At 46.1% G+C, this 5,803-nt stretch overlaps 1 long non-coding RNA gene across 3 annotated transcripts; it reads right to left on the bottom strand.

Annotated features, from left to right (window-relative positions):
- Window positions 1-2,321: 2,321 nt before the first annotated feature.
- LOC147983419 (uncharacterized) lies at window positions 2,322-5,557 on the bottom strand. Of its 3 annotated transcripts, none has more exons than XR_015615666.1 (5): window positions 5,160-5,557; window positions 4,873-5,096; window positions 4,698-4,806; window positions 3,751-4,294; window positions 2,322-2,668 (listed from the first exon to the last, which is right to left on the bottom strand). It is a non-coding gene; the product is annotated as an uncharacterized LOC147983419 (long non-coding RNA). The 3 variants fall into 3 exon arrangements; XR_015615664.1 differs by having other exon boundaries at window positions 4,698-4,800; XR_015615665.1 differs by having other exon boundaries at window positions 3,751-4,247; window positions 4,698-4,800.
- Window positions 5,558-5,803: the final 246 nt, after the last annotated feature.

The following is a 5,803-nucleotide window of genomic DNA, read 5'->3' as shown; positions in this document are numbered from 1 at the left end:
TTATGCAAAAGATCCTACTCAAACGGGTGCTTCATTTACTCCTGTGTGTCCCACGTTCATCATTATATTATTATTTTTTAAAAAAATGACTAAAATCTATTACAAAGGTTCATTAAAAATACAAAGTATGCTTAACATAATAAAAATTACATCAAGGATCCTACATCACCGAACAACCACAATCGCCGCAAGAACGAGTCGTTGGCGAGCCGTTATCACAATCCCCTACTGGAGCCGGTTTGACCTTGTTGATGGTAGTCGAGAAGTCTTCGTGCACGCGCACCTAAGAACCGACACCTCAAAGCCGCAATCGTTGTCGTTGAAGTCTTGAATATATCTGAAGCACCTGACACCAAATCTCGTTGACGCACATGCATGGCGAGAAACCCTAACCTCGCCACCCCAAGGAGACGGTGGGTGCCTACGTCGGAGCTGCACACTTTCGTACCAATGGACAAACTCGAGGAGGATCGGGGCCCGGAAGACCAACTCAAAGATGAGAACACCACCGTCCACCAGAACACCGCTCATGCGAGAGAAAAACTCCAACGCAAATTATTAGCCAGAGCCAAGGCCATCCCCCTCTCCGCCATCGGCTATCTGAGCGGCAGGCAGAGGGAAGGTTGATCCACGGGCTCGTTGGTAAAGCTTGGACATGATGGGTGCCCTAGCCGTCGTAGACGTGAGAGGAAAAGAGAAACCTTAACGAAGACGTGTTTCAGTCGCCACCGTTGCCACTCCAGCGACCCTGAGGCACGACGACGCAAGATCGGTCACTGATGTTGTTTTGCCACCGCAAAGTCGGGCCGTAGTGCTGCAGTTGGCCACATGGGCGCATCGAGGGTGGTCGGCATTATTGCAAGTTGGATGTGTGATGTTGTAGGGTCGGCCGGAACACCGCTCATACGAGAGAAAAACGCTAACACAAACAATTAGCTGGAGCCGAGGCCATCCCCCTCTCCGCCATGGGTTGCTTGAGCGGCAGGCAGATGGAAAGTTGGTCCACAAGCTTGCTTGCGAAGCTTGAAGAGGATGAGTGCCCTAGTTGCCATACGTGAGAATAAAAGAGAAACCCTAATGAAGACGTGTTTCAGCCGCCACAGTTGCAATGCTGCAAGAACACCGCCCACCGCAGCGAGCTAGAGGCATGCCGATGCAAGATCGATCACTGACACTACTAGGGAAAACCTTATACACAGAACTTTAGCAGTAGCGCGTGTTAAAAAAGCACGCCGGTGTTAAGTAGCAGTAGCGCGCTGATGTAAACGACTTTACAGATACAGTTGTAGCAGTAGCGCGCCTGAAGATAAAAGCGCTACTACTAAAATTCTCACGGCTTAGACAATAGGCTACACATAGTAGTAGCAATCTACGTCGAACCGCGCTTCCGCTACTTGCTTTGTAGCAGCATGTTTACGCTGAAAGGCGCTACTGCTAAAAAAATAAAATTAAAAGGAAAGCAAATAGAAAAGTAAATGAAAATGAAAGAAATAGAAAAAGGTGAAAGGAAAAAAATAAAATGTAAAGAAAAATAAATGAAAAAGGGGGAAAAAGAGAAAGGAATAACAGTAGCGCGTATCGAGGAACGTGCTGTAGCTAGCTTAGCAGTAGCGCACTTCCTGGAACGCGCTACTGCTACTTCTGACTTAACCGTGCGGTTCGTTCTCTCCCACGACCACTTCCCCCAAATCCAACTCCTCTGCTGTCGCCGCCGCCGTCGCCCGTCGGCCGCCGCGCGCTCTCCCGTCGCTCTCCGCACACCCTCGACACCGCCCCCGACCCCGGATTCGACGCCGGCCCGACCCCGACCTCGACGCCGCCCCTGACCCCGACCTCGACGCCGCCCTCCGCCGCGCGCCCGAGCCCCGACCCCGACCTCGACGCCGCCTGCCCCTTCCTCGCCGCAGACACCCGACACTACACCATGACCAAAATTTAGGAGTCACCACATCTGCCGGGAAAAGTAGCCATTGGAGGCAGACTAACTGCCGGGAATGCTTTTTGCAGGCAATTAGGAACTGCCCTTGAAAGTCCCGTCGGGGAAAACAATTCCCGGCAGTTAGTATAAACCCCGGCAGATTCTCTGCCCTTCATATTCACACCTTCGCCGGCAGTTAGAACTATTCCCGGCATACAGCTTTTTCCCGGCAGGCTTACAATTCAGGGCGGACAGAAGAGTTCCCTGGCAGGTAAACTGCCTGTATTTGTGTCCACTGCGAACAAACAGATCTCCTGTATATTGTATACATGTATTTCAACAACTAGCATTTATCTTCAGTCTATTTTGTGTCATCTATATATAACAACACACATGCATCCAGTAATTAAGATTGCATCACTTAATAGATAATGTGTGCGTGTATATATATAAGCAATCTATCATCCATACATAGGTTCATAAGTCCAGGACAGCCAAAAGCACAAAATTCCATCATGTGTGCCTACGTGCACACATAGGCATACAAGTCCAGTAACAGAACATCCATCAGGTCTACATGTACACATGCATTGATTTGTAGGTTCGTAAGTCAAAGTATTACATAAAAGACAAAATGCAAAATATAAGATCTGGTTTTAGGTAGAAACATATCCCAGCAGAAGATCCTTTTTAGCTCACCAAACACACCTCTAGAAACTTGTGGATGCAAAGGGGCATTATACTGGTGACCTGTAAAAAAAGGAAATGGCCAAATAGATCAGCTTGGAAGAACCCATGTTCCAAACATAGAAGTTGCATGGCTGAAAAAGAAAATCAAATCATCCAAATGAAAAATACACATGTGTGTCACCCTGTATGTACTCATAAGAACAGATTATGCACTATGTATGGATCATCAGAAAGACCAATTTAACCTATCACTATAAATATTTACCAATAGTCACCTTCTTTTGGTATATTAATTTCTTTTGATTGCTGTCAAGTTAATAAAACATTCAAAAACTGTAGGTAAGGATTAATTACTGGCAATCCAGTAGCAATGCAGGATGTCTTTTTTTGTACATGTTTGTTCTGTGTGTAGTGTGTACTAGTGCTAGACAGTGAGAATCAATAATTATGAGAATGTATACCAACTGAACAGCCCTCTGATTAAATCTGCTACATGGGTTTCATAAAAATGTTGATTCAACAAAAAGAAGAGTTTGCAGGCACATAAATCATTTGCTGAAATGAATATAGGTTGCTCAAAATAAAAGAATGTTGGTTTGCTGAACATATAGTTGTGTGGTCCCTCTTATTAATCCATGATGTTTGTCCAAATTGTGTGCAAAGTTTCAGTAGTAGCTATAGAATTGTTTAAGAAACAGAGCTGCTGGTTGATTCAGAATAAAAGTACTTAAGCATGTGTTTGAAAGTAGGCACAATTTTAATCTTCCAGGAAAACCAAAAAAAGTACTAGTTGCTCAGGAGAAAATAAGAAACTTGTAGGCTCCTACTTTCAAACACATGCTTGACTCAGAAAAATAATTAGTCTTCAACATGTGAGAGGAGAAAATATCATGTTAGCTCCCAGAGTGTCGATGCTTGCTATGATTGCTTTTCAGACAAGATGGCAAGCTATGATTGCTTTTCAATAGAATAGCCCTTGGGATCAGAACTAAATTTGTAATTCCAAATGGGTATAAAGGGATCCATGGTAAGGTCTAATTTTTGCAAGGGCTAGTTCATTATACGCCTTGCCTATTTAATAATGGAAACATAAATATCTTTTCATTAGTGTAATATTCAAGAATTCTAAGAAGATGTAATACCTTCTAGATGTGAGGACTGCTACCGGCTGTCATGGTTGCTTCTGCATAACTTTACAAACAACCTCGATCTGCATCCATAGTATTAGAACTACCTACTATGTCGTGTCACTGCATCACGGTTTGTTTGTACTACTAAATTTCAATCCTCGCCTAAATATCGCAAGCCAACACAAATCATTATTTTTTACAAAACTAAATAAGGCCTTGAAAGCATAAGTACTAGAAAAAGCAATCTTTGAGGTATTCGAAATTGAGTCAAACGATAACATGCAACGATAGAAACAAATTACAAGGTATTCAAACTAAAATCAAAAGATCCTGCAGTCTATAGAGCCTTATATAACAGGGTATGAGAAAATTATAACTTTCTTCTATGAGAGCCCCCAAAAGGACATTCATCGCAACCTTATACAGCAGCGTATAAGAGCCTTATACCTTATTATCTAACCTGCATATCAATCACAATCCCAGCTTTTCCACAGTGCGCAAATATGATTCTGCAGTTTCCACGTCAACATTGGAGATAGTAAGCACAACTGTCAATCTGTCACATAGCAAAGAGTGAAATCCCTCTACAGAAAAACAAGATAGCACTTTTTTCTCAACAAAATACTGTATTCCGCCATTTTCAGGACTATAGAAGTTTTGTCAAGAACATTAACTGATAAGATTGTACTGGAATGTGCACTCGACTTGGTGCTAGTGATTTGCATGGATATGTGTCATTTTTCTTAGATGGGTTGCTGCTGCATATTCATTCATAGCAGAATTGAAGATCCAAAAGGGAAGGATGCTTTAGTTTTAGTCTAACCACACACACACACACACACACACACTACAGTACAGGTTGAGATTTGGTGGGTAGTACAATTGCATGTCCCCCGGCTGGATGATGAAGAAACAAAAATTACAGTACATGTTGAGATTTGGTGGGCATGAAATTGTACCTTTGCTTGAGGGCTGGCTTGGTCGTGGTGTTGATGCAGCGCGCCATGACGTGGGGAGGGCTCCTTCTCCTCCATGAACTTATTGAACATGTCAGGGGTCCTCCTGTGACTAACCCATCCGTCAGAGAAGAAATGAAGGAAGGAAAGGAGAGCAAATCAAGAGAGGGGGGCGGACCTTATCCCATATACTAGGGTGGAGCAGTGCCGGTTGTGGGCAAGGATCTGAGCCATGAAACGTGCCATGAAGACCTCCCGATGGTCCTTCTCCCGCTCCTCCGTCAGGTCCCTCTGGGCACCGTGGATGTGGTCGAACTTGAAGGTGTGAAACTATGATGGTTCTGCTGAATTCTTCTGCGGTAGTAGGACGAACTTGACGAAGACAGGAACCATGTCTGCGAACTGTAATTGCATCAAATCAGAAAGAGAGAGGGAGAGGCATGGGGAGGAGAAGAGGGGAGCGACCTTGTGGATGAGCTCCATGACTTGGGCATGGTGGATCTGGCTGCCGGCTGCCCTGCTGCTCGATTTTGACCGGATGCGGCGGCGGCTCTGGGCGGGGATGCGGGTGCGACGTGGATGTGGATGGGCGGCGGCGTGCGTCAAAGGTGTGGGTGTGGTGAGTTGCCGATGGTGGCAGCGTGAGTATGTGATTCAGAGACGGCGGGGCTGGGTCGAGGCGGGGGTTTCAGGAGGCCGGCTGGGTGATGGAGGGGATGAAGGCGGTGGCGGTGGCGCTGGGCGGGGCGGGACGGCAAGGAGGGGGTGAGTCATCTGACGGCGCTAGGGTTGGCGGAGTCGACGGCGAGATGCAGTGCGGCAGCTGATGCGGGAGAACGATGGCAGCCAGATGCAGTGTGGATGCAGCGTGGATAAGGCCGTGTGGACGCGATGGGCTTCGAGGGCCTTCTAATTTTTCATTCTCCCACGACTGAGCCTCGCACACCTTTTTGGGCCTCAATACTTTCATGTGCGCGCCGCGCTAACTTGGTTACCGGCTGTGATTTCGCCCTGAAATGGAATTTAGGGCAATTGGGCCGACCCTGAAGATGCCGGCAGATTGTCTGCCCGTGTGACTCCACAATTCCCGGCAGTTATGTTGACCTACA

This window comes from Triticum urartu, chromosome 2A (genome assembly GCF_056163025.1).
Source record: "Triticum urartu cultivar PI428250 chromosome 2A, HENAU_Tu73, whole genome shotgun sequence".
In the NCBI taxonomy this organism is placed as follows: Eukaryota; Viridiplantae; Streptophyta; class Magnoliopsida; order Poales; family Poaceae; genus Triticum; species Triticum urartu.
This window is presented reverse-complemented; position numbering and strand designations above follow the sequence as displayed.